General features: G+C 44.5%; 1 protein-coding gene across 11 annotated transcripts in view; it reads right to left on the reverse strand.

The window, feature by feature from the left end:
- Nucleotides 1–27,714, reverse strand: part of NDST2 (N-deacetylase and N-sulfotransferase 2) — a 218,711-nt gene that overhangs the window by 54,573 nt on the left and 136,424 nt on the right. For 6 of the 11 annotated variants that reach the window (XM_073352885.2, XM_073352874.2, XM_073352878.2 and 3 more), the window contains one exon: nucleotides 17,867–17,935. The exons of 3 other annotated variants lie outside the window; for them this stretch is intronic. The gene's annotated coding sequence lies outside the window, so the exon portion shown is untranslated. Of the gene's footprint in view, nucleotides 1–1,958; nucleotides 2,041–3,880; nucleotides 4,048–17,866; nucleotides 17,936–27,714 lie in introns of those variants that run through there. 2 more of the 11 variants (XM_073352877.2, XM_073352883.2) reach the window with 2 other exon arrangements.

Raw genomic sequence — 27,714 nt, forward strand, 5'->3', positions numbered from 1 at the left:
TATACAACCTGGAACATGCTACTGGGCTTGTAAAATGGTTGTTTAGGTGTTAGGGAGAATAATGGGGCTATTGACTCTAGCTCTCTGTAGGTTTTTGCTTTTTTTCACTGCTGAGAATCCACATGAGACAGGCAGACTGTGTGCCCCAGAGATCGTAGAATGACGGAGAGCAGAAGGATCATTTTTATTTTTATAGCCACTGCTTCCAAATAATGAAAACAGATAAGCCTTTTAGGGTGTTGTCTAATGACTGCAGCAGCAAAATGGGAGCCAAGATTCCTGGCTCTGTCACGATGTGACTTTTGACAGGCTGGTCACGCTCTGTGCCTCAGTTTCTTCAGGTGTAAAATGGGGGTGGCAATAATACATGCCTCATTAATCCCCTTTGAACTCTTTGGATTTCAGGGGTTATAGAAAGACAAAGTAGGAGTATTCCTCCTGTGGCAATGCAGGGAAAGAACTCCAGCGCAGCAAGCACTGCTCCTCACTATCCAGACACACATCAGATCCACAGCTCAGATGCCTCAGATCCACTGCTCTACTGTATTCTAGTGGCAGACATGCACTGAATAGCCCTGGCATATTCCACCCTCTCTTTACCCTTCACCTACCTTTAAAGTAGCAAGAGAACTGAGGCCAGAGGAGAATATAGAAAATCACCTCTCATCTCCCACGTATCCCCATTGTGGGGATCATACAGTATATTGTGGGAACCACATCTACTCAATTACAGTACTTGGAAAACAGCACCCCATCCCTATCATCTCTATTCTAGTAAGAGTCAGAGAAAGAACCTGCCCAGCATGAGGTCTCTGGCCTGGATCCTAAACCCAGCATCTCGCTCCCCAGGCCAGCAGCAGTGGGTTAAGATACAGAAGGTGTGCACTTGGCCCATCGGGTGGTATCAGCACTGTATGTTGTTCAATAGGAACTTCACTGGTTGATTAAAGAACATTGTTAATGGTCTTGGAATCAAGTTCCAGCTAATATCCCTCGACCAGAAGGATGGCAGCCTTATTATGGAGTCCTGTGATGGAGGAGAAATCCTCCAGGAGAGCAATTTAGACCCTTCTCTCCAGAAAACCAACTCGGAAGAAACTGTGATACAAAGTTACTCAAGGCTTTGCTTTCACTAATTTTATTCTCTATTCTTCACATATATTTATATGAATCTCTCTTTCTAAGCTTTCAAGTTACCAAACATTAATTTTAAAGCCTCTGGTTTTTCTCCTAACGTGAAAATGAAGATTTAAACAGCTGTATGACAAAGCCCTAGAAAAAACAATGCAGAGAACAATCCTGCCCTGGCCCTTGGGGGATTGACAAGACCTAACCTGATTTTTAAATTTTCCATCTCTAATTTCTCTGGTCTTTAAAATGACTTCACCAGTTACTGATTTTGCTGCAACGTGTTCCTCCACAGAGCAGTCTGGTTACCCAGGACTAAGGTGACTGACTGATAAGGGTCAAGAATGTGTTTACTTGTAGTATAAGTGAGCTTAATAGCCCAGGACAATATGTGCAGTTATACTAGGATCCCCGTGCTGTTCAGATGCACATTAAGCCACCAAGAGACATATTGGAACTCCACACTGGGCAATCAATCAGATTCCTCCTTTTATCCAGCACATTTTAGAACCTAAATTTAACCCAGTAGCAAGCCAAGACAAAGCAACAACCTATCGGCAAGGGGCAAAGAGGAGGAGGAGGAGGAGGAGAGAGAGAGCTAACAAAGAACCTTAATGGCCATGGCAAGCGAGATCACCTAATACAGTTACTGTACTGCAGCCTCTCCATCCATCCCCTCTCCTGCAGCATGGCTCTTGCAGATGAAGATTTTCTAAATCAACAGTCAAACGACAGTGCACAAAAGCAAGCCAGAGAAAAGATCCCTTGTACCTGCCAGAGTACAAACTACAATCGATGTGAAATACTACAAACGCTTTCCAACTCCCTACCTTTAAAAGGCGCATTTCAAAGTGAAGTGGGATCTCTCCAAGGTGTCCAGGAAGCTTGGTCTGTTAACTCTGACAGCCAGCAAGCCAAGGAAACACACCCGAGAAAAAGGGGAAGTGAGGAAAAGCACAAGCCCTAAAGAAAATCTTCACAAAGACATGTAAGCAGCGAGCTGGCCCGTCCTGAATAGGCAGCTGGGCTGCACAGCCGGTGGATGGCTGAACAGTCGTTTGTAGCAGTGGATCTCTTCTCTTTTCTTGGAGTTGCCAAAACCTCTCAAATCAGTGTGTGAACATGAGGATACTGGAATTTTACACACACACAAAGAGAAATGTAGATAAATTTATACTGAAAGCAAGAGCTTCACTGCTGAGCATGGTGAGCACCAGACAGATAGCAATCAGCATGCAAGGAAGGCTGTCTGCAGCCACAGGTGAGCAAAGCAGGGTCCTATATAACAGAGGGTCCAACAGCACAGATCTTTTCACCTCGTTTCTCAGGTCCTATCTGAAAAGCTTCCATCTTACTCTCTGAAATCCCAGAAATAAAGTAGGGATAGTGGTGTCCAGAGGGAGGCAGAGAGAAGCCTGGTCCAGTATTCAGGGAGTTGTGGCATGACGCAGTCGTCAGGCACTCCTGTGGGATAGGGAATCACAGATTAAATTCCTTGTCCTTTTACACATGCCGTGTATCTACTCACAGGAGGGCTTTGAACTCCACTTGCACAGCAGGGGAGGGAATCTGGCAGCGGTTCAAAAGCATTGCTTGTGAAGCCACTAAACAAGCTCACCGTTGGTTCCGACACAGAACGAGATGCAGAGAATCCCCCAGCCCCTCAGAGACAGCACAGCCTGGTGCTGCACCACTGGAAACGAGTTCGCCTTTTGTTTCAACGGGGAGAGAATCCGGAAGAGGAAAACGAAAAATGTAGTGCCAGGGAGAGTGAATGACAGCATGAAAAGCCACATCAATCAGATAAAGAGCGAGGGAGGGATAGGGATGGGAGGAATGGAGCCCACACAGACAGCAGCGCCTGACACTCCAGTACACATTGATAGGTTGCTGGAGGAGTTTGTCTTTTGAAGCTGTCATGTGTTTATGCTGCCTTCAGATATGAAGCTCACAAGGTGAGAAGTGCTAACCTAGGAACATTTATTCACCAGTGGAAAATTACTCCTGTTGCCACACTGTAGCTTACAGCTTCACCCAAACCAATACCTGTTCTATGTACAAATCTCATAAAAAGAACAAATTTTCCATATAACACATGACCAACAAGCCTCCAGTCAAACATACTGAGGCCCTACTATAGGAATTTGGGGTTCGGGAATAAAAATGGTAAAAGGATCAATTCCTTGTGCACCAAAAGGGAGAAACAAATGTGGGGGGAAAAATCAGTACAGGAACAGGTTGTGCACGCACAAATCTAACTGTGGTTCACTAAAGCTCTGAGCCCCATGATAGACTGATATATGAGGGGGTCCTATTTTAAAATGGAATTAGAAATAAGAGTCTAGAGCAATGCAGGGGGAAGCATGGTTATGACTAGATGTAAAGCTCTGTATATGCTTAAAGTTTTATTCTTTGATAGGCAGAGCATCAGGGCAAAGGGGTTTCAGACAGGACGACACATGGGGATAGCTCTCCAGAGAGGTTAGTTTAACTGATAGCGATAGAGAGCACAAAACTAACAGTTCAGTAATGAGACACCAAAATCTTACAATGAAGTGAAAACAGAAGAACGCAGAGAAACCAGGGAACATTATGAAAGGATGTTAAAGAAAACATCACAGGAGACCTAAGCCTGATTGATTTAGGCAAAGCACCCTCTGTTAGCTGAAGACAGCATCTTTCAAGGCTTTTCCAACAGCTACGTACAGTGCTAGAGCAAGAGACACTAGGCCAGTTAGACTGTTTGGGTCACCTGCTCTGATTCTTGGACTTTGCAGGATGTCTCCCTCTTCTACACATACCAGCATCTTGTATCTAAGTTGATCATAAGAAAGTGCAGTGATGGCACCTTGAACACCTCTGCTGGGATTCTTTTCCACTGTCTCACGGTTGGCTAGGACAAAGAGCAACAGCCTGAAGCTAAATGAAGAAAAGTTTAGGTTAGTATCAGGTCCAGACTATTTTCTGTTTGGATTGAATTATAAAACAAACAGAGTGCGTTACCTATTACTATATATTTTATTCTTTACTTCCTGTTCTATGCTGTTGTAATGCCATGCTGGGTGCTGTTTTACCCATGAAGTGGGTGAATTTCAGTGGCATTGCAGGTTAAATAAAGTCTGCTGCAGTTTCCACGGCATGCATCCGATGAAGTGAGCTGTAGCTCACGAAAGCTCATGCTCAAATAAATTGGTTAGTCTCTAAGGTGCCACAAGTACTCCTTTTCTTATTGCAGGTTAAGTGATTCTTATACATAGATTTGAAAAGCACACTGGAGTCATTCAGAAAGAAAAGTACTATCTAGGTTACGAAGACGTTATTGCCAAGCAATGGATAAAAGACACTATGCACTCAAGGAATCAATCCCTCAAAAGGAACAAATATATTAAGTTAAGAGGATATCCTAAACCTTTTTAAAAAATGTGTTCCACAGCTAAAAGTGAACACTATCTATACTGCCACTGTGCTCCAAGTGTTTTCACTAATACGCCACCACCACTGTTGTTTTACTTTGAAAGTTAATTAGAGGCAATAAAACCATTGAGGGAGAGACTTCCCTTTACACCTAACTAAACATGTTTCAATCTTTAGCTTCAAGACACTGATCCCATCTCCTGTGACTGTTAATGAATTACTTCCCTCGAAGTTATTGTATGCAAAAAAATTATGTTAAAATCCCTCAGCACTGCATTAATGGCATGGAAGTCAGCAAATTCACTGCAAACCTTTCCTGGCTCCACACTATTTAGGAATAATTTTCAGAAGAGACAAGATTTACTTTATAAGTTCTCTTTAAGCTCTTGGGTACACTTCCCCCAAGCCTACATATTTATATAGATACAGGTTTGCTGGATACTCGTTAACCATCTCTTTAATTCTATTCAGTCAAAAAAGATTAGAGAAAGCCTTTAATGTTCTTGTGTATCTGTCATAATGGCCAACTTTATGCTCAGTGCTGGAACTACAATTCCCAGCCTACCGTCCAAAGACTAGATCCTTCTCATGCTGGAAAGAAAGCCTCTTTCCCCCAAACTGTCACTTGGGTTGTCCCATACTTCCTGCAAGTAAAGAGGAATTTAGGTCAGCAACATCACCACCATTACGCATCCTTGGGTGGTTTGCACACTAAACTACCTTTCCATCTGCCTTATCCAGCTTTAGACATTAGGATCTTGGCATCAGGTAAATACCAGGAGGTTCAAGGGAGAAGCCCTGGGAGAAGCAATTAGCTCTGCCTACCCAGGCCGCAGGCTCTAGCGCAGTAAAGAGATATTTCCACACACCTTCACTACAAGGAATGGGGTGCTCCCCCTTTCAGGGCTCTGAACTAAAGCCCGGGGAAAACACGGTGTGTGCTGCTATCATCACAATCACCACCTTGTCTACCTCAATTCAGAGACCACCTCCTTTGAAAAATTCCACGGTCACAAAGACTATGACAAGTTACAGGAAAATAGGGTGGAGGGCTCTCTGTAATACTCTGCACTATGTCTACAATAGGACTGGTTTACGAGTACAGGTATACTAGTGTGCATGCTGTCACAGTTCAGGGCAAATGCACCTGTATTCCCTCTCCAGGGTCCCTTGAGAGCACCAACTCTAGGCTTGCTGCTCAGCAGTCACCATCTCTCTTGGATAGAGACCTGTCTCTCTCTCCCTTCCAACTGGGATTTTTCTCAGGATGCACAGTTCCCTGTCTACACTGTGATATTTGTGGCAAGCCAGACTGCCTAAATATTCCTGCATCTGATCTTTGCCTTCTCTCTGAAGACTATGAACAGCTGTAATTGCCAGCAGCTATGTGTTATCACGCAGCTCTTTATAAGCAAGCACATTTATTCTTAAGGTGAAAGCATTACAGAGAAAACATATAAATAATAAAAGTTTCTTTACGCAGGCTAAAAGCTTACTAGAGGTCAGCTATCCGTCTTACGGGGTCTCAGTAGGCCAATGTCCTCCAACCCTTCCCAGGAAGGACTGGGCCTCCTGGGACAGAAGGTCCTGTCAATTCACTAGATCAGAAAAAGGGCCTTGAGTCAGTTTGAACTCAGGCCATTTATCCAAAAGCCCCTTCTTTGTCAAGTCAGTCCCTGGAGAATCCAGTTTGAACTCATACATCTGAGTTTCTCCAGGTGGTGGAACTTCTCTGAAGGTGTTACAACCTGAATGAATTTGTCTAATCACGCCATACTGTTAATTATTCTTGGAGGTGGTGTGGTCACCTCTCACAGACCCTGGCCTACAATGATACATAAACTTTTAAAAGTAATATTTCCCAAAGATATTGCAAGCAATTGCTATACCTGTCATGGATACAACTATACCTACAAAGCTGAGCTTTGTACCAGTCTCATAAAACCATGCACCATGAGCAGAACAGGCTACACTAGTAAAATCAGTTTTGCCAGTATAACTGTGCCTACTACACGAGTAGCTTTTGTTGGCATAGCATCGGTTAGGAACCGCACCTCTTCACACTCCTAACAGACATAGCTATGCCAGTCTTGGAAAGCTCAGATCTACAAGATAGGCTTTCTCTGCTACCCTCAAATGACCGACTGCCTCTAGAGGGAGAGTTTTGATAAACCAGGTATTTTAATCATTGCAGTGAGGGCTGAAGCAGGATCTCACTGCTGTATAATACATTATGGTAACATTGGGGAAGAGGAAAGTAAACCTCAATCTCCTCACAGGCTTGGTACTCCAGCCAAACAAAAACCTTTCTCTAATCACTGAAGCAGTGATTTGGGAGAATCACTGAGAACTACAGAAGAGCTGTGTTCATTCTGGAGATGAAACTAGTTTAACCCTTATCTATCCCCCTCTCTTTGGCTACCAATATTGAGCTTTAAAACTGAAAATTCTAGCTGACAGCAGAGAGTGCAAGGACAGAGGATGTTATTGGCCTCTGCAACCCTCCAACCCAAGCAAAGATTATCTTTATAAAAATATTACCACAATGGCCCCAAACAGTACACCTGACATGTTCTGGCTCATTGCTGTGCAACAGCACAGTTGTGGGGATGTTTCGTTAAAGGACAGTGAGAGTTCTGAGTCCATCACAGCAGCTAACCCTGCATGCAGACCCAGCCTGCAACTTCAGAGTCCTTATTTAATCAGCACAGAAGCAGCAGCAAGGTAAATATGTTTGGGGTTAGTGGCCTTGTTTGTAGCTAATCCAATCCTAGTAAATTAAACAAAAGGGAGCAAAACCCCATCCTCCCAAGTAAATCTCTTAATAGATCTAGATTAAGATCTCAGCTTCATACCCCATGGAGTCCTGCTAATCCTCTCTCAGATGTCCCCAGCCTTAATTGGGCTGTGCTGGCATTGGCAACTTGTTTACACGGACTTTTAAAATGACTTTAAATAGAAAAGCAAACAGCCTCTTCCTGCCCTGTCTCCCTCCCTGGAATGTCAGAGCACCAGCAAGCTTCAAAGGCAACACCACAATCAGCATATTGGGATGGACCCCAGGACAGCTCTGGAAACCTCTCTCTCAAGTCACTGGTTCCAATCCAGCCCTGGTAGCTAGTGATTGAAGATGGCACACTGGCATGTGCTACATAGGAGTGGTAGAGAATACAGGATAGCTTGTGGAAATATATCCCATTCCTTGCACAAAGAATCATTCTCAACCACTGAATATCAGCTCCTTCTCAATTTAAAGTCGGAAGTGTCTGTCAGAGTCACTTGACACACCACTTCCTCACAAAAACCAGAGAAGCTCAGTGACTCCTGACTTTGTCACTTGTGAAGGGAACAACTTGTAGGGGGGAAAAAGCAGAAGTTAAACAAGAATCATAGAATCATAGAATATCAGGGTTGGAAGGGACCCCAGAAGGTCATCTAGTCCAACCCCCTGCTCAAAGCAGGACCAATTCCCAGTTAAATCATCCCAGCCAGGGCTTTGTCAAGCCTGACCTTAAAAACCTCTAAGGAAGGAGATTCTACCACCTCCCTAGGTAACTCATTCCAGTGTTTCACCACCCTCTTAGTGAAAAAAGACCTTTTGAAGTAAGAGCACAGGCCACATCTAGATGTTGTCTTGAGGAGAACTACCGGAGTGAACACTATTCTCCGGGGCAGCATACTTTAATGGAATAGTCTCCCCATTTGCTCAAAAGAAAAACCAGTACTACTACTTCTGGTAAGGAAGGTTCAAGGAGAAGGGTGAGGGATCAGAGTGGTGAGAGAGATCAGACAGACTACAAACAACAAACTTGTGAGCTTTCGTGTAAGACAATTCTCTTTCTCCTGCAGATTTTGGCCTTGTCTACACATGGTTGTATTTGTGGTGCAGTAGGGCCCTAGTGATTCTGACACAGTATCATTACACTTGTAGCCAGCCCCATGTTTATTTTTGTTTCAGTCTTTGAGAAGTTTTCCTGGTTCAGCTTCGGGCACTTTTACTTGTAATCCACAGCCTTCCCTGCCTAGGCTACGACAACCAGCCAGGAGCAAACAGCAAGTCAAACAAAGGTTACAATAATTTGCCAAAATTGGGCACTGAATCTCCCTCTCTCAGATACACACACACACCAGTCCTATCTGTGCAAAGGGCCCCACCCCTAACTCTTAATTGTTTTGCTAGATTTTACAGGTGAGAGGCAATAACAAAGCAGGACACAAGAAGGTTTAGCTGCAGCCAGTCACATAAACCTTGAGTAAGAAATAGGTCCCAGGTACTGCAGGTGGTGAAAATTGAAATACATTCTGTCTGGTGAGAGACAGTGAGGAGCAAACCTGTTTGTATGTACATTTCTTTGGAAAAATATCAGCATCCACCGCTGTTCTCTCACAGAAAGGGCTTAAGGTGAGTTCAATGTCTTCAACATGCTCTCTGTGACAAATGCAAAATTAAATTCTTAAGCATAAATTTGGTTTTCAAATTAAAAATTAAAAATCTGTGAAGGATAACCCATGTTTCCAGATTTTCCCTTGAGGGTTCCCTTTTTTGCCCTCAATGCTGTGCCATCCATACACATCTTAGTCAAGGGCTTATAATCCTGGCAACTCACACCGGAGCAAATATCTTCTATTCTTCCTTTCAGGCAGACTGCTTGGATACTGTGCAAATATAGATCAGATTGCCTTGCACCTTCCTCCATATTAAAAGCAGAATCTGGTTCTGTTAGTTCCTCCCAAAAAGTCAGAGACTTGGACTTCCTATTCACTTGCCTGGGGCTTGCTGAGGGAGGAGGGGGAATTCCCCATCCTCTCCCCCAGCCTTGAGGGGGTAAAGATAGGAGTGAGTGTTTTATCCATGGTTCTTCAACATTGTCTGGTTTTCTTGGTTCAAGGATTAATGGATGAACTCAGTTTCTCTGTCTAAATTCTCTCTAGAATCAAGGGAAACTGTCCCAAGCACCACCTGGCCTTGGGAAGACAACAATTATATCCAATAATGCTTTAATGGCATGACAAGTCACACAAGTATTGCCAATCTTCAAACATCAGAGGTAGAATCATAGAATATCAGGGTTGGAAGGGACCTCAGGAGGTCATCTAGTCCAAACCCCTGCCCAAAGCAGGGCCGATCCCCAATTAAATCATCCCAGCCAGGGCTTTGTCAAGCCTGACCTCAAAAACTTCTAAGGAAGGAGATTCCACAACCTCCCTAGGTAACGCATTCCAGCGTTTCACCGCCCTCCTAATGAAAAAGTTTTTCCTAATATCCACCTAAATCTCCCCCACTGCAACTTGAGACCATTACTCCTTGTCCTGTCATCCACTACCACTGAGAATATTCTAGATCCATCCTTTTTGGAACCCCCTTTCAGGTAGTTGAAAGCAGCTATCAAATCCCCCCTCATTCTTCTCTTCCACAGACTAAACAATCCCAGTTCCATCAGCCTCTCCTCATAACTCATGTGTTCCAGTCCCCTAATCATTTTTGTTGCCCTCCGCTGGATGTTTTCCAATTTTTCCACATCCTTCTTGTAGTGTGGGACCCAAAAGTGGACACAGTACTCCAGATGAGGCCTCACCAATGTCGAATAGAGGGGAATGATCACGTCCCTCGATCTGCTGGCAATGCCCCTACTTATACATCCCAAAATGCCCATTGGCTTTCTTGGCAACATGGGTACACTGTTGACTCATATCCGGCTTCTCGTCCACTGTAACCCCTACTCCTTTTCTGCACAACTGCTGCCTAGCCATTCGGTCCCTAGTCTGTAGCGGTGTCTTGGATTCTTCCGTCCTAAGTGCAGGACTCTGCACTTGTCCTTGTTGAACCTCATCAGACTTCTTTTGGCTCAATCCTCCAATTTGTCTAGGTCCCTCTGTATCCTATCCCTACCCTCCAGCGCATCTACCACTCCTCCCAGTTTAGTGTCATCTGCAAACTTGCTGAGGGTGCAATCCACACCATCCTCCAGATCATTTATGAAGATATTGAACAAAACCAGCCCCAGGACCGACCCTTCGGGCACTCCACTTGATACCGGCTGCCAACTAGACATGGAGTCATTGATCACTACCCGTTGAGCTCGACAATCTAGCCAGCTTTCTATTCACCTTATAGGTGGATACTATCCACTCAATCCTAATAGGCTTGTTCTCTTTGTGGGACATTTTGGTAGATTTCCAGCTATACTGAATGTTTATGAGAAATTTTGTGTGGGGAGTGTTTCACCCACGACAATACGAGTCAAACTCAGTCATGTCCTATTTGCTGTCTTGTGAACAAAAGAGAGAAAGAAGAGTGAGTCTCTCTCATGGTACAACTACACTGCAAAAAAAATCCCCTGCCACAGTGAGTCTCAGAGCCCAGGTCACCTGACTTGGGCTTGCACTATGAGGCTAAAAAAGCGATGTGGTCGTTCCCGCTCGGGCTGGCACTCACTGCTGCAGGTTATGGGATTTTTGTTTTTTGTAGTTTAGACCCTCAGTCACCTACTGAACAGGGAATCAGGGGACTAGGAATGCAGAGACTCCCAACAAAACAAAGCCCAGAGTGGTTCTTAGGACAGCATGGACGGTAATGAACATGAGATTAAAGGGGCCAGTTTAAGAGGCACAGATTCCTAAGGAAACACCTCTTTCCCTCTCTCAGGTCAAGTTACAAGTAACCCATCTCACTCCTCTTTGGACTAGAGGGCCTTTCTGATGGGTGACTATCACTTCTGGAGCCAGGAGGCTCATGTGCTCTCCCCATGTCACTGAACAGGCTGTTATAGCCTAGATATCACTTCAATCGTTAGTACTTGTGGGTGATGTGTGACAGAAAGCAGCACGCTGATCAGTTTTCCATTTGTACGATCTGTACTGTTGAGATAGGGGCAGTTGTGTAGTGGCTGCAGCAAGATGCAATCAATGGACACAAGATCACTCATCTTTTAATGACCGGTGCATAGACAGGTTCTTTTTAGCAGGCTGTCACAATTATCCCTATTCTGCCACTGATGATGTCCAAGCCTGTTAGAATGGCCCTGGGATGATCTTTGCAGCATAGCAAAGCTCAGTGCCTCAGTCAGTATTCCAAATTCCAGAAGCTGTAATATGAAGAGCTGAATATACTTTTCTAAACATGTGTATGAGCGCTGACCTGCACAAGCATGGCAACTTTGTTTTCACACCATGCAAGAAGGTGAAAGAAAGGAGAAGTCTATATTACGTTCAGATGAGAGAGCAGAAGGGAAAACTGTCTTACTGGTAACTGTGTGCCATTCTTCTTCTTCCCTATCTCAGAACAAAAAGCACTCCCACAATGAATGGAGTAACAAATACTCTATTATTTATGTTATCATAGCATCTAGGAGCCTCAGTCAAGGACCAGGACCACTGTGCTAGGCGCTGTACACACAAACAACAAAAATACAGCCCCCACCCCAAAGAGCTTACAATGTAAGCACCAAACCATGAGAGTACATTCATTTCAAAGTATAGGGCAAGAAGGGTGATGAGGGCCACAGATCAAACTACCACCTCATGTATTTAAGAGAGAGAGTGCTGCTGACATGGCATTTTCCATGCAGGGTCCTCACCTTTGGAATCCATTACCTCCCTTCCTTCAACAGAGCTCAGATTTAGTAACCTCCCAGAAAAGCTGCAGCGCCCACTTGGTGGTGCCATAAATTAATTGGGTGGGGTATATCATGGGTTTAGTTATGGATACCATGTGGGTAAGATATTGGGCACAAGTAAACAACATGCATAAATACAACTAAATGTAAATGTACACATCTGGGAACAAAGAATGTCGGCCATACTTACAGGATGGCGGACTTTGGGAAGCAGTGATTCTGAAAAACATTTGTCGGTCATGGTAGATAATCAGCTGAATATCATTGTGCAACTGGCCATAACAAGTAATGTGATCCTGGATGCATAAACAGGGGAATTTTGATTAGGAGTAGAGAGGTTATTTTACCTTTGTATTCGGCACTGATGTGGCAGCTGCTGGAACCCTGTGTCCAGTTCTGGTGCCCTCAATTCAAGAAAGATGTTGATAAATTGGAGAAGGTTTGGAGAAGAGCCATAAGAATGATTAAAGGATTTAAAAAAAAAAAAACCTTATAGTCTCAAGAGCTCAATCTATTCAACTGAACAAAGAGAAGGGTAAGTAAGGGGTGACTTGATTACAGTCTATATACCTGCACGGTGAACAAATAAAGGAAACAGTCACTGTGGCACTGTACTGCAGAGTACAGCTGGATTGCCAATGCAGAATCCATTTGACAAATGGGGAAGAAGAGACTTTACAAGTTATTAGTTCAGTTTTATCTTTACTGATTTGTCAGTGGACCACTGTTGATCTAGGCTTTGCCTGAGCTAAACACATGTAAGCTCAACCCTTGTTTTGTTGTTTTGGTTTACAGTGATTTAATCTATTCTACACATGCTCTGCAGGGGGAAACCTAGACCAACAGCACTCCACAGTTACACTGTGACTAGCTGAAAACCAAATACATAATGCCAAAAACTTATTTTACAGCAACCTTGGCAGTCTTTGCTTTCTTGTGCTTTCCAGTGGGATTGCCTGGTTCTATTCTGCACTGTCAGACTGGGTCTGCTGTTGGGAAGGCAAAAGAGCAGTTAGTCATAGTTGGAATAAAGGGACTGGTCCACCCACTTCCACTTCTCTTGTATTTTGCCCTTTTCCAGCTCTTGTCTGTGTTTCTTTCTTTGTCCTTCCTGTTGGTTTTAGTAAACAGGTGAACACAATATACATATAGCAACCACTGGTTCTTCCCCCTCTTTGTCTGAGGCAGGATATGGTAGCCTGTCCTGAATTTTGTGAGACTTACCTAGTCTCACTAGAGAGATCCCATGTCCCACAGGACCACTGAAGTGCTCCCAAGATGATTTTAGACTAGTAAAATGGGGTCTCTTCATTGCATACATGCTCAGAGGTAAGGACTGCTACTTGGGCAAAACCAGATCTTGAGCATCTGAATTATTGGACTGAAGCTCTACAAGATTGGCAAGCTACAAAATGATAGTTTTTGCCAATTATGATTGAGGACACACTCCTGGAAACAGGACTCTTCAATGATCCAGCAGGTGGAAGTTGAAGCTAGACAAATTCAGATTGGAAATAAGGTGCAAATTTTTACTGGTGAAAGTAATTAACCATTTGAACAATTTACCAAGGGGCATGGTGGATTCTCCATCACTGACAATTTTTAAATCCAGATTGGCTGTTTTTCTAAAAGATCTGCTCTAGGAATTATTTGAGGGAAGTTCTATTGCCTGTGTTATACAGGAGATCAGACTAGATGATCACAATGGCTCCTTCCAGCCTGGCTTTTCTTTAAATTGTGAGGTGCTAAAAGTTTGAGATAGATTTATTTATATCAGTTTATCAGCACCGAACAGTCCTGTTTTTATATATATATATATATATATATATATATATATATATATATATATATATATATATATATATATATATATATATATATTGTGTTCACCTGTTTACTTAAACCAGCAGGAAGGACAAAGAAAGAAACACAGACAAGAGCTGGAAAAGGGCAAAATACAAGAGAAGTGGAAGTGGGTGGGCCAGTCCCTTTATTCCAACTATGACTAACTGCTCTTTTGCCTTCCCAACAGCAGACCCAGTCTGACAGTGCAGAATAGAACCAGGCAATCCCACTGGAAAGCACAAGAAAGCAAAGACTGCCAAGGTTGCTGTAAAATAAGTTTTTGGCATTATGTATTTGGTTTTCAGCTAGTCACAGTGTAACTGTGGAGTGCTGTTGGTCTAGGTTTCCCCCTGCAGAGCATGTGTAGAATAGATTAAATCACTGTAAACCAAAACAACAAAACAAGGGTTGAGCTTACATGTGCTCAGCACAGGCAAAGCCTAGATCAACAGTGGTCCACTGACAAATCAGCAAAGACAAAAAAGAACTAACAACTTGTAAAGTCTCTTCTTCCCCATTTGTCAAATGGATTCTGTATTGGCAATCCAGCTGTACTCTGCAGCACAGTGCCACAATGACTGTTTCCTCCTTATGATTAAATACAGTGATTTAGGACAGCTCTTAATTTCCACAGCAGCTTTCCTTTAACCCTGGACTTTTGATGGGACATGAAAAATGTGTGCCCTCTAACCCCTCTCTTCCCCCAGTCCCGTTGGCATTTGGAGTCAATGAAGAGAATGGTGTCATAACGGAAGGTTATCTACCTAGCTCAAGAATCATCACCACCAAAACTGTAAGGAGAACATTTCTCTTCCTGCTGCTGCTCTTCCAGTGATGTGCCACACATGATTAGGTACACAGCACTCCACTAATGAGAGTTTTATTCCCTGTCTCATTGAAAACACACTTTCTTACCTATGAATGTAGTGCAAAAGTTTTATGGAATCACAAACTTATTTTAGCCCAGAAAGGAGGCCTGATGGGTCACTCTGCCCCTCCTCCACCATCACAGACTCTGTACAGTTTATTCACATGGAGGTGTTGGGATTTGCCAAAGGAACCCTGCTCCTGCCACCATTCCCCATCCCCTAGAAATTCATTACTGGCACCAGAATCTCTGCTACACAGTTCAAGTTTCCTCTTTTCCCTTACTGGTCCCTACAGATTGCTCATGCACAATTGACAGTAACATGTATCAAAGGAGTACCGAAGTCCCACTATTACAATCAAAACACCACTGGGCAAATGCTGTGCGCAGCTAGGGATTCCCAGGTACTCCACAGTGTGTGGGCCTCGCCTTCCTCCTGCTTCTGCAGAATTAGTGGAGGAGGATACCCTGGTGCTACTTTCCAAATGGATTAAAATGTTTTATTTAACCACCCCACCATTCCCTACCTCCCCACTTTTTGTACACTGAAACTCTGCAGTAAATACCAGCCACATGCCAGCCTACTCATTTCTCTCACTTCAGTCAGTCTAACTGCATATATTGGACCAGAACAGCATTATGCTATAGTCCCTTTGTTCCCCTCTAAATTTCAGTGGCACTGAAGCTGTTGTGATCCATTCATCTAAAGTAATCTGAGAGATCCTTATCGCTGAGAACACTCATTATGCACTCTGAAGAACGGGCACTTCATCCAGGCATCTCCACACAGACTCAAGACCAAATCACCATGCACAGAACCTAGGAACCTCTGCAGAGAAAAAAAACTTTATGATCCTTGTTTTAAACAGATCACAGGAACATGCATCACCGAGACATGACTGAACTACTCCTACTCTAGCACAGAATATAGGAACTTCTACCACTCACAGACTTCAAGGTCAGAAGGCATCATGGTGATCATCTAGTCTGACTTCCTGCAGATTTCAGGCCACAGAACCTCACCCTCATCTGTAGTAACTCGGAGCCCTCCCCATCTAGTGTCCCATCACGAGCCGTTGGGAATTTTTGCTACTGGCAGTCGCTGATTGGCCACATGCCATTGTAGCAGTCCCATCATACCATCTTCTCCATAAACCTATCAAGCTCAGTCTTGAAGCCAGTTTGGTTTTTTGACCCCACTGCTCCCCTTGGAAGGCTGTTCCACAATTTCATTCCTTTCATGGTTAGAAACCTTCATCTAATTACAGGTTTCAGAGTAACAGCCGTGTTAGTCTGTATTCGCAAAAAGAAAAGGAGTACTTGTGGCACCTTAGAGACTCAAATGCTCAAATAAATTGGTTAGTCTCTAAGGTGCCACAACTACTCCTTTTCTTTTTGCTTCATCTAATTGTGAGCCTAAACTTGTTGATGGCCAATTTATAGCCATTTGTTCTTGTGTCCACATTGACACTTAACTTAAATAAACCATAGAACATTAGGGTTGGAAGAGACCTCAGGAGGTCATCTAGTCCAATCCCCTGCTCAAAACAGGATCAACACCAACTAAATCATCCCACCCAAGACTTTGTCAAGCCAGGCCTTAAAAACCTCTAAGGATGGAGATTCCACCACCTCCCTAGGTAACAACCCATTCCAGTGCTGCACCACCCTCCTAGTGAAATAGTGTTTCCTAATATCCAACCTAGACCTCCCACACTGCAACTTGAGACCATTGCTCCTTGTTCTGCTTCTTGTTCTTGTCCTCTCCCTCCCTGGTATTTATCCCTGTGATGTATTTATAGAGAGCAATCAGATCTCCCCTCACCCTTCATTTGGCTAGGCTAAACAAGCCAAGCTCTTTGAGTCTCCTCTCATAAGGTAGGGTTTCCATTCCTCGGATCAGCCTAGTAGCCCTTCTTCGCAACTGTTCTAATTTGAATTCATCTTTCCTACACATGGGAGACCAGAATTGCATACAGTGTTTCAGATGAGGTCACTAACATAGGACTGTCACTTTCCAAGTATTATAGCACCTGAAAACCTGTAAGTATCAAAGGCCTGATCCAAAGCCTATTGATTTTAACAAAGAATTCTATTGGACTTCAGCAGGCTTTGAATCAAGCTGCAAGACAGGACTGGTGCAACGCTACTGTACTACAATTCAACACCTGGGCACAAACTCACCACTCCCACTACATCACTGAAATGGATCACAGGACTCTTTTAGCATCAGTCTTCCCCATCATCCCTCCAGACAGAAGTTCGAGAGAAAACATGAGACCTTCCCTTCAGCACTGGATTTAGAAGAACACAGTGCCATTGTTTACTTTTATGGTAGCTCCTAGAGGTCTAAATCAGGATTGGAGCCCAATTGTGCTGGGACCTGTTCAAACACAGAAGCAGATACAGTCCCTGAAGAGGGATCTTACAGCTGTTAGGCATGGTGCTATGGAGGGGTAAGAAATCTGCCTTGCAGCTGTAAATTCGTAGGAACGTTTTAGCCACCCACCCCCATCCTTCTAATTCTTATTCTGTCTGGTCCAAGTCAGAGTTACTGGATATTGAACAACATTGCCCAGAATTCTGCACACAAGGGTTGCATGTATTAAGTCCATTGGAATAAAACATTTAGCAACAAGTAAAGAGCCCTGATACAGAACGCCCATCTCGCTCAGGAGTTGTCAGAAATTCCCTTCTCACCAATTTGCCTCTATTCCCATCACATACTGACAACGGTGCTACTGAGGGCAAACAATGTGAAACTGTTTCCTCTCTAAGCCATTCTGCTTAGCTGAGAACCACTTACAAATCTGCCTTTTCATTCTTATTGGCTCAATACAAATCCAACCCCCTTCCTCCCAAAGCTGCTCCCAGTCCTCAACCTTGTATTTTGACATGAGAACATTTAAAAACTGGAATTCTGAGTAGCTTTATCTTAGCCCCCTAATCAAACCAGAGTCTCAGCACAGAGTGAGTCAAAAGACTCCAAACTCACCTCAAGTCAGTCTGAAGAAGAGGAGCTGCTCCTTGGATTTTATGCTCTCAAAGTCACAAACAATTTTCTCTGTTAAATTAAATCAGAGAAACAAGGTTTTAAAGGGTACTCCTCTCTTCCTTTCCTGAAGTCAGCTCGCAGCAGTGTTTGTAAATATTTGCTTAGCAGGAGCACCTTCACTCTCCAGAACCCAGGTAATGATTACATTACAGTAACTGAGTTATGAGGACAGAATGAGGCAATGAAAAGTCTTGCAGGCACCGGACAGGCTTCCCAGGCAGTGAAGTACAGTTGCACTTCAGTGGGCAGGATTGTGGAACACAGAGTGAGAACAGATAGAGGAGGAGCTGAGAAATGACAAACACAGAAGAAATAAGGGACCCGGGGTCACAGGGAAAATACAAAGAACAAAGGGGGAAGTAGGGGAGGAGGAATGTGGTGTGAGCTGGGAGGCTGGCAAAGAGACTGGGGAGAGCTAAGAAATCTAATGGGATTTTTCACATTTTGTCCATTAAATATAGTGCTACCTTTAACATGGTCTGTAAATCAATCTTCAAGGCTCCACCCTTTTTATTTTGGCCACACCTAATTCAGTTCAAATAGGCTTTCTTGGCATGACAAGTTATATACATGTTGATGATGTGTAAGAAAGAGTCAGACCCATATGATAAATATCAGGGCAGCTGTGACCAACCCAGATCAGGTTACACCCCCTCTCCACCTGATTACCAGTCCAGTTTTCAAACAAATAAAGATAAGAGGCTGCATTGTGAAGCTAATTTAATCTCAGGAAATTTCTGTGTATAATAAAGGGGTGATCAAGGAGAAAGCACTCAACAGAGGCTGGCTGTGTCTACACTACAGCTTACGTTGGTATAAATTATGTCGCTCAGGGGTGTGAATAAGCCATCCCCTGAGCGACATAAGTTACACCGACCTAAGTGCTGGTGTGGGCGGCGCTATGTTAGGAAGAGAGCTTCCCCTGCCGACACAGCTACCACTGCTTGCGGCGGCTGGAGTAATTAAGGCCTTGTCTACACTATAGAGTTTTGTCCACAAAAGGCAGCTTTCGTTGGCAAAATAGTAAATGCGTACACATTGCAATGCGACTTTTGGTGACGAAAATGCCGTTTTGGTGACAAAATAAAACCACCCTGACAAGAGACATAAGGCTTTTTGTGCAAAATTTCTGTCACCAAAGTACCAGTCTAGACCCCACTCTTGATTTTATTGCTTTAATTGGCCTCCAGGTGTCCCACATTGCCGATCCTGACCGTTCTGGTCAGCAGTTTGAACCCCGCTGCCCTGCAGCTAAGTAAACAACCATCAGCCCCTCCCACTTAGCAGCCCCAGGAATTTTTGAAATTCCATTTCCTATTGGCTCATCACATCTTCCCAGGTGACCATGGCAGGTTATCGCAGCAAATGATCTCCCGCTTGGACCACTGAGGAGTGCTGGAGCTGCTCAGTATTTGGGGAGAGAAGTCTGTGCAGTCCCAGCTTGAGCCATAGGAATTTTGATACCTACGGGCAGATTTCTCGAGGCTTGTGCGAAAAGGGCTATGATCGGGACATGCTGTAATGCAGAGCGAAGATAAAGGAGCTGAGGCAGGTGTACCATAAGGCGAGGGAGGCAAAATGTCACTTGGGCGCTGCACCTAAGACCTACCGGTTCTATAAGGAGCTGGATGCTATCCTTGGTGGTGACCCCTCTTCCAACACCAGGAGCCCCGTGGATACTTTGGCTGGCCTGAATGCAGTGGAAAGAGGACCTAACCCGGAGCACAAAGTCACTGATGAAGAGGTGGAGTTAGACAATGATGTGGAGCTCCCGACGGGGGTGCCTGGTGGGGCAGGCAGCCAGGAACTGTTCAGCACTCTAGAGGTGTCTAGCTAGTCTCAGCAGTTGCTTTCCGCAAGCAAGAAGCAGTAGAGGAGGCGCCTGGTAAGTGGCTGTGGTTTGTGTAGTGCAGAGGTGGGTTCAGGAAATGAAATGTGAAAGGCTATCTGTGTTTCTGTGACCAGCCGAGTGTCTCCGCTTGATAAGAAAGATGGAGAAAAGAAGACATGTTCCAGGAGATACTGCACTTCTCCAATGCAGAGAAAAGGGAACACAAGAAGTGGAGGAAAGCTGAAAGGCAGGGCAGAAAAGAAAACCAGGAGTTTGTTAAGGATGCTACTGAGCGGACGATTGAAGTCATGGAGGAGCAAATGCAGATGCTGAAGTCCTTAATAATGCTACAGACTGAGCAACTGTGTGCCTCCCCTCCCTTGCAGCACATTCAGAACTCTTTTCCATGTGCTCCTAAACTCCACACGCACAGTCCTTTCCGCTTTCCGGGATTTCTCGGTTTCCCTTTACTCCACCCCCTCTGACAACTTTCACAGTGATAGCTGGACCGACACACAGCTCTGAAAGTCTGCCCTTCCCTGGTTCCTCCTTTCCCACCAAGCATCTTTGTGCATGGGTGTGTTGTTTCTTGTGCAATAAAAACAAAGTTTTTGAATGATAATATCTTTATTTGTTTCCTACAAATTGAGATAGCCGGCACTACCGATACATACATAGGCAATTTAATCATTTGCTTACTAGAATGTAAGGCCCCAAATGTCACCATTGCTTCCTAGGAAAACTATATGTAATGTAACATTGCAGTACCAATCAGAGATGTACATTACTGGTTCTCATTTTCAGAGTGCTGCCTCAAAGCCTCCCTGATTCAAACTGCCCTCCCCTGTGCCCCTCTGATAGCCCTGATATCTGGCTGCTCAAAATCAGCAGCCAAGCGGTCCACCTCAACACTCCATCCCTGAGCAAACCTTTCACCCTTAGTATCACAAAGATTATGCAAGGTACAACTCGCAGCTATGACCATGGGAATATGATCCACATTGAGGTCTAACCTGCCATAAAGGTGTCACCAGCACACCTTTAATCTGTCAAAGGCACATTCTGCTGTCATCCGGGACCTACTCAGCCTGTTCTTGAACCGCTCCTTACTGCTGTTCAGGTTTCCTGTGTAAGGCTTCATGAGCCATGTCTGTAAGGGGTACGCTGAGTCTCCCAGGGATCACTATGGGCATTTCAACATCCTTCACTGTAATCTTCTGGTCTGGAAAGAAAGTGCATGCTTGTAGCTTTCTATACAGGATGGTGTTCCTGAAGATGCATGTGTCATGCACCTCCCCGGACCACCCCGCGTTGATGTCAGTGAAATGCCCATGGTGATCCACAAGCACCTGCTTGTGGAGAATTACCTCTTCCTGTTGATGTACTCTGTAATCAAAACTTCTTGATTTCAACAAAAACCCTATCATTAACCTAGGTAGCTGTAGGAGAGAATGCAAGCAGAAGCCCAGCAGCAGAGTGGGGGCTATCCTGTTTATTGCACTCAATGCAGCATGTATGATTACCTGCCCTGTGGGCGGGTGGCATATGTGTGCATTCGGTGCAAGGAGCTCCAGGCCCTCAGAGACTGTGTACAGACTTTGGAGACCAGGCTGGTGGAACTGGAGGAGCTAAAGGAGGCAGAGAGGTATGTTGATGAGGCTTTCCGGGACACTGTAGATTTGTCCCACCTCCGGTCAGACAGCCCCTGCACTGTTAAGGAGGATGAAAGGCCAGAGAGGGAAAGCAGTCAACAGGAGCAGAGGGAAACCTTCCCATAGTTGGGACCCTCCTTCCAGATGATGTTGGGGTATCCTCTCGCACTGAGGTTACCTCTCCAGGGGAGGGAACTCCAGTCATTAGGAAAAGGCAGGTGTTAGTAATGGGAGATTCGATCATTAGAAACAGAGATAGCTGGGTTTGTGATGACTGGGAGAACCGTATGGTGACTTGCCCGCCCGGTGAGATGGTTGCAGATCTCTCGAGGCATCTAGATAGACTTGTGTGTAGTGCTGGGGAGGAGCCGGTGGTTGTGGTACATGTAGGTACCAATGACATAGGGAAGGGTAGGGGAGACGTCCTGGAGGCCAAATGTAGGCTGCTAGGAAAGAGACTGAAATCCAGGACCTCTATGGTCGCATTCTCAGAAATGCTACCAGTTCCATGCACAGGGCCAGGTAAGCAGGCAGAGCCTGGATGAGACGTGGATAAGACGATAGTGTAGAGAGGAGGGGTTTAGATTTATTACGAACTGGGAAAACTTTTGGGATGGGGGAGCCTATACAGGAAGGATGGGCTCCATCTAAACCAAAGTGGAGCCAGACTGCTGGCACTTAACATTAAAAAGGTTGCAGAGCAGTTTTTAAACTAAGAGATGGGGGAAAGCCAATTGCTGCAGAGGCGCACGTGGATCAGACAGAGACTTCTCTTAGAGGAGAGTCTATTGACAGAGAGTCTCTAGGTTTTAGTCAGGAGGAGAGGACGGAAGAGGATCAAGTATGGGCCAGATCAGACGAGAAACATTCACATAAAGGATCTGACACATCAGAAAAGGGCAGACAAATAAACAGTGACAAGTTTTTAAAGTGCTTGTACACAAATGCTAGAAGTCTAAATAATAAGATTGGTGAACTAGAGTACCTCATGTTAAAGAAGGATATTGATATAATAGGCATCACAGAAACCTGGTGGAGTGAGGACAATCAATGGGACACAATCATTTCAGGGTACAAAATATATCAGACGGACAGGTCCTGCAGGGAGGGGGGAGTGGCACTATACATGAAAGAAAATGTAGAATCAAATGTAATAAAAATCTTAAATGAATCCACATTTTCCATAGAATCTCTATGGATAGTAATTCCATGCTCTAGTAAGAATATAACAGTAGGGATCTATTATTGACACCTGACCAGGACAGTGATAGTGACAATGAAATGCTAAGGGAGATTAGAGAGGCTATCAAAATAAAGAACTCAATAATAGTGGGGGATTTCAGTTATCCCCATATTGACTGGGTATATGTCACTCAGGACGAAATGCAGAGACAAAATTTCTCGATACTTTAAATGACTGCTTCTTGGAGCAGCTGGTACAGGAACCCACAAGGGGACAGGCAACTCCTCGATCTACTCCTGAGTGGAGCGCAGGATCTGGTCCAAGAGGTGACTATAACAGGACCGCTTGGAAATAGTGACCATAATATAATAACATTTAACATTTCTGTGGTGGAAAGAACACCTCAACAGACCAACACTGTGGCATTTAATTCCAGAAAGGGGAACTATGCAAAAATGAGGAGGTTAGTTAAACAGAAATTAAAAGGTACAGTGACTAGAGTGAAATCCCTACAAGCTGCATGGACGCTTTTCAAAGACACCATAACAGAGGCTCAACTTAAATGTATACCCCAATTAAGCCACCGTGGCTTAACAACCATGTAAAAGAAGCAGTGAGAGATAAAAAGGCATCTTTTAAAAAGTGGAAGTCAAATCCTAGTGAGGTAAATAGAAAGGAGCATAAACGCTGACAAATTTGAGGGCCCTAGACAAATTAGAGGATTGGGCCAAAAGAAATCTGATGAGGTACAACAAGGACAAGAGCAGAGTCCTGCACTTAGGATGGAAGAATCCCATGCACTGCTACAGACTAGGGACCAAATGGCTAGGCAGCAGTTGTGCAGAAAAGGAGTAGGGGTTACAGTGGTCGAGAAGCTGGATGAGACTCAACAGTGTGCCGTTGTTGCCAAGAAGGCCAATGGCATTTTGGGATGTATAAGTAGGGGCATTGCCAGCAGATAGAGGGATGTGATCGTTCCCTTCTATTCAACATTGGTGAGGCCTCATCTGGAGTACTGTGTCCACTTTTGGGTCCCACACTACAAGAAGGATGTGGAAAAATTGGAAAGAGTCCAGCGGAGGGCAACAAAAATGATTAGGGGACTGGAACACATGACCTATGGGGAGAAGCTGAGGGAAATGCGATTGTTTAGTCTGCGGAAGAGAAGAATGAGGGGGGGATTTGATAGCTGCTTTCAACTACCTGAAAGGGGGTTCCAAAGAGGATGGATCTAGACTGTTCTCAGTGGTAGCAGATGACAGAACGAGGAGTAATGGTCTCAAGTTGCAGTGGGGGAGGTTTAGGTTGGATATTAGGAAAAAAAATTTCACTAGGAGGGTGGTGAAACACTGAAATGCATTACCTAGGGAGGTGGTGGAATCTCCTTCTTTAGAAGTTTTTAAGGTCAGGTTTGACATAGCCCTGGCTGGGATGATTTAGTTGGGAATTGGTCCTGCTTTGAGCAGGGGGTTAGACTAGATGACCTCCTGAGGTCCCTTCCAACCCTTATATTCTATGATTCTATGAAATTAAATGTAAAAATGTAATAAGAAAAGCCAAGGAGTTTGAAGAACAGCTAGCCAAAAGCTCAAAAGGTAATAACAATATGCTTTTTAAGTACATCAGAAGCAGAAGGCCTGCTAAACAGCCAGTAGGGCCCCTGGATGATCAAGATACAAAAGGAGCACTTAAAGATGACAAAGTCATTGCGGAGAAACTAAATGAATACTTTCTTCAGTCTTCACAGCTGAGGATGTTAGGGAGAGTCCCAAACCTGAGCCATCTTTTGTAGGTGACAAATCTGAGGAATTGTCACAGATTAAAGTGTCACTAGAGGAGGTTTTGGAATTAATTGAGAAACTTAACAGTAACAAGTCACCGGGACCAGATGGCATTCACCCAAGAGTTCTGAAAGAACTCAAAAGTGAAATTGCGGAACTATGGTTTGTAACCTGTCCTTTAAATCAGCTACTGTACCCAATGACTGGAAGATAGCTAATGGAACTCCAATATTTAAGAAGGGCTCTAGAGGTGATCCTGGAAATTCTGGCAAATCCTGGCAAGTCTAATGTCAGTACCGGGCAAATTAGTTGAAACAATCGTAAAGAATAAAACTGTCAGACACATAGAAGAACATCAATCGTTGCGCAAAAGTCAGCATGGTTTCTGTAAAGGGAGATCATGTCTTACTAATCTATTAGAATTCTTTGAGGGGGTCAACAAACGTGTGGACAAGGGAGATCCAGTGGACACAGTGTACTTAGATTTCCAGAAAGCCTTTGACAAGGTCCCTCACCAAAGGCTCTTACATAAATTAAGTTTTCATGGGACAAGAGGGAAGATCCTTTCATGGATTGAGGACTCTTTAAAAGACAGGGAACAAAGGGTAGGAATAAATGGTAAATTTTCAGAATGGAGAGGGGTAACTAGTGGTGTTTCATCCTTAGTCTGGACAAGCAACCCAAATAAAACTAGAGAGGTAACAATGCTACTTTATAGAGCCCTGTAGCAACTGCACCACAGAAACTAAATACGCTTCTGGTCTCCTCAGTTTAAGGAGGATATAAAAAATAAACAGATGGACAATAAAAATATACAGGGGTTAGAGGATAAGACACAAGTGGAAGAAGAAAGGAAGGGTTATTTTTTTTTAAATAGAAAAAGAATAGATCCAGGAGAACATCACAGTCTAGAAAAAATGTTCCAAGTAACACGATGGAGTTTTTTCTGATTACCATAATCAATAAACAAATTAAAGAAAAACAGTACAGAAAGGAAAATGACTTACAGCTTGTATATATTCCTAAATACCACATGCTTCGCAGGTGCTCCAACAGAGTTGTGCAATTTTACAACTCATCGAACAGCACAAACACAAGACAAGGCAATGCTATACAGACATTATACATTACAGAAATCAAATAGGATAAGATGCACATGAATATGGAGAAGAGGATGGCAGGGAACCTGGAGGGGTGCATAATAGAGGTCTGGCATTCTTCAAGCAGTGTCAAAGGTTTTTTTTAATCCAAACTTATCTAGAAAAGAGACCTAGATATCTTTGAACTCATAGCTGATCTCTACAGCTATAAGCTATAAATCCATTTCGACAGCCTCTGGGAGATGGTCTCTCCTTTCATATGTTCCATGAATAAAACAAAGAGTCTAGGAGGCTTTCAGAAAAAAACGGTTACTCACCTTCTCATAACTGTTGTTCTTCAAGGTGCGTTGCCCATTTCCATTCCAAGGTGCGTGCGCACCGCGTGCACAGTTATCAGAAGGTTTTTCCCCTAGCAGCACCGGTCAGGTCGGCTGTGGAGCTCCCTGGAGTGGCGCCCTCATGGTGGTGAATATAGGTCTCTGCCGACCTGCCGCCTCTTCAGTTCCTTCTTGCCAGCTACTGTGACAGGAGAAGGCAGGTGGGTCTTGGAATGGACAAGAGCAACACATCTCGAAGAACAGTTACGAGAAGGTAACCGTTTTTTTTCTTCGAGTGCTTGCTCATGTCAATTCCAATTAGGTGATTCCCAAGCCCTAACTAGGAGGTGTGGTCAGAACTCATGGAATCGCTGACTGGAGCGCCACTCTGCCGAATGCTACATTGTCCCTGGTGTGCTGGGTAATAGCATAATGAGAGGTGAAAGTGTGAACCGAGGACCACGTCACTGCCCTGCAGATCTCCTGGGTTGGGACCTGGGCCAGGAAGGCTGCCAAGGAGGCCTGCGCTCTTGTGGAATGTGCCATTAGTGCAAGGGCCGGAACCTTTGCCAGATCGTAGCATGCCTGGATACAGGACGTGATCCACAATGAAATTCTCTGTGATGATACTGGGAGGCTCTTCATTCTATCCGCAACCGCCATGAACAACTGGTTCGACTTCCAGAACGGCCTTGTGCGTTCAATGTAAAAGACAAGCGCTCTTCAAACATCCCAAGGAGTGTAGCCTTTGCTCTCGGCTATCCGCATGAGGCTTAGGATAAAAGACTGGTAGGAGAATGTCTTGATTGGCATGGAATTGGGACACAACCTTTGGGAGAAAGGCTGGATGAGGCCTAAGTTGCACCTTGTCCTTAGAAAAAATGGTGTAAGGGGGATCAGAGGTTAGGACTTTAAGCTTCAACGATCTCCTTGCTGATGTAATGACAACTAGGAAGGCAACCTTTCAAGATACAATGAACAAGTTGCCAGGAGTTCAAACCGGGGCCCCATTAGTCTGGACAGGACCAGGTTGAGATCCCACAGCAGGATTGGTTGTCTAACCCACGGGTATAGCCATTGGGTTGGTGAAGACTGAACATCTGGCTGCACCCAGGTGGAAGGCCGAGATGGCTGCCAGGTGGACCTTGAGAGAGGATGCCGAGAGGCCCTGCTGTTTCAGGTGTAGTAGGTAGTCTAAGATGAGTAGTATGGGTGCCTGTGTCATGGGAGCAAGATCCTGAGAACACCAGATTGCAAATCTTTTCAACTTGGCCAGGTAGGTGGTTCTGGTGGATGGTTTCCTGCTACCAAGTAAGGCCTCCCTAAAGGGCTCAGAGCACATGAGCTCCACTGGATTTAGCCATGAAACTTCCAAGCAGTGAGGTGGAGAGACTCGAGGTTGGGATGATGAAAGCGACCGTGATCTTGGGTAATCAGGTCCGGAAACAGGGGCAATGAGATCGGAGCATCCACCAACAGTTCCAGGAGTGTGGTATATCAGTGCTGATGAGGCCAGGCCGGTGCTACCAGTATGACCGCCGCCTTGTCCCTGCGGATCTTGAGCAGGACCTTCTGGTTGAGTGGAAATGGCAGGAACGCATACAACAGATGGGCCATCCAGGGGAGGAGAAATGCATCTGCGGGGGAGCCCAGACCATGATTCCAGAAGCAACAGAACCGAGGGCATTTTCTATTGCACTTTGAACCAAACAGTTTGATTTGAGGAACTCCGCGCCTTTGGGAAATGTTGTGCGCTACGTCCAGGCAGATAGACCACTCATAATTGTGGAAGAATCTGCTGATGTAGTCTGCCAACTCGTTCTGAGAACCTGGGAGGTAAGATACTTCCACGTGAATGGAGTGGGCTATGCAGAAGTCCCACAGCTTGAGGGCTTCCTGACATAGGGAAGAGGAATGAGCCCCA

This window comes from Lepidochelys kempii, chromosome 7 (assembly GCF_965140285.1).
Source record: "Lepidochelys kempii isolate rLepKem1 chromosome 7, rLepKem1.hap1, whole genome shotgun sequence".
In the NCBI taxonomy this organism is placed as follows: domain Eukaryota; kingdom Metazoa; phylum Chordata; order Testudines; family Cheloniidae; genus Lepidochelys; species Lepidochelys kempii.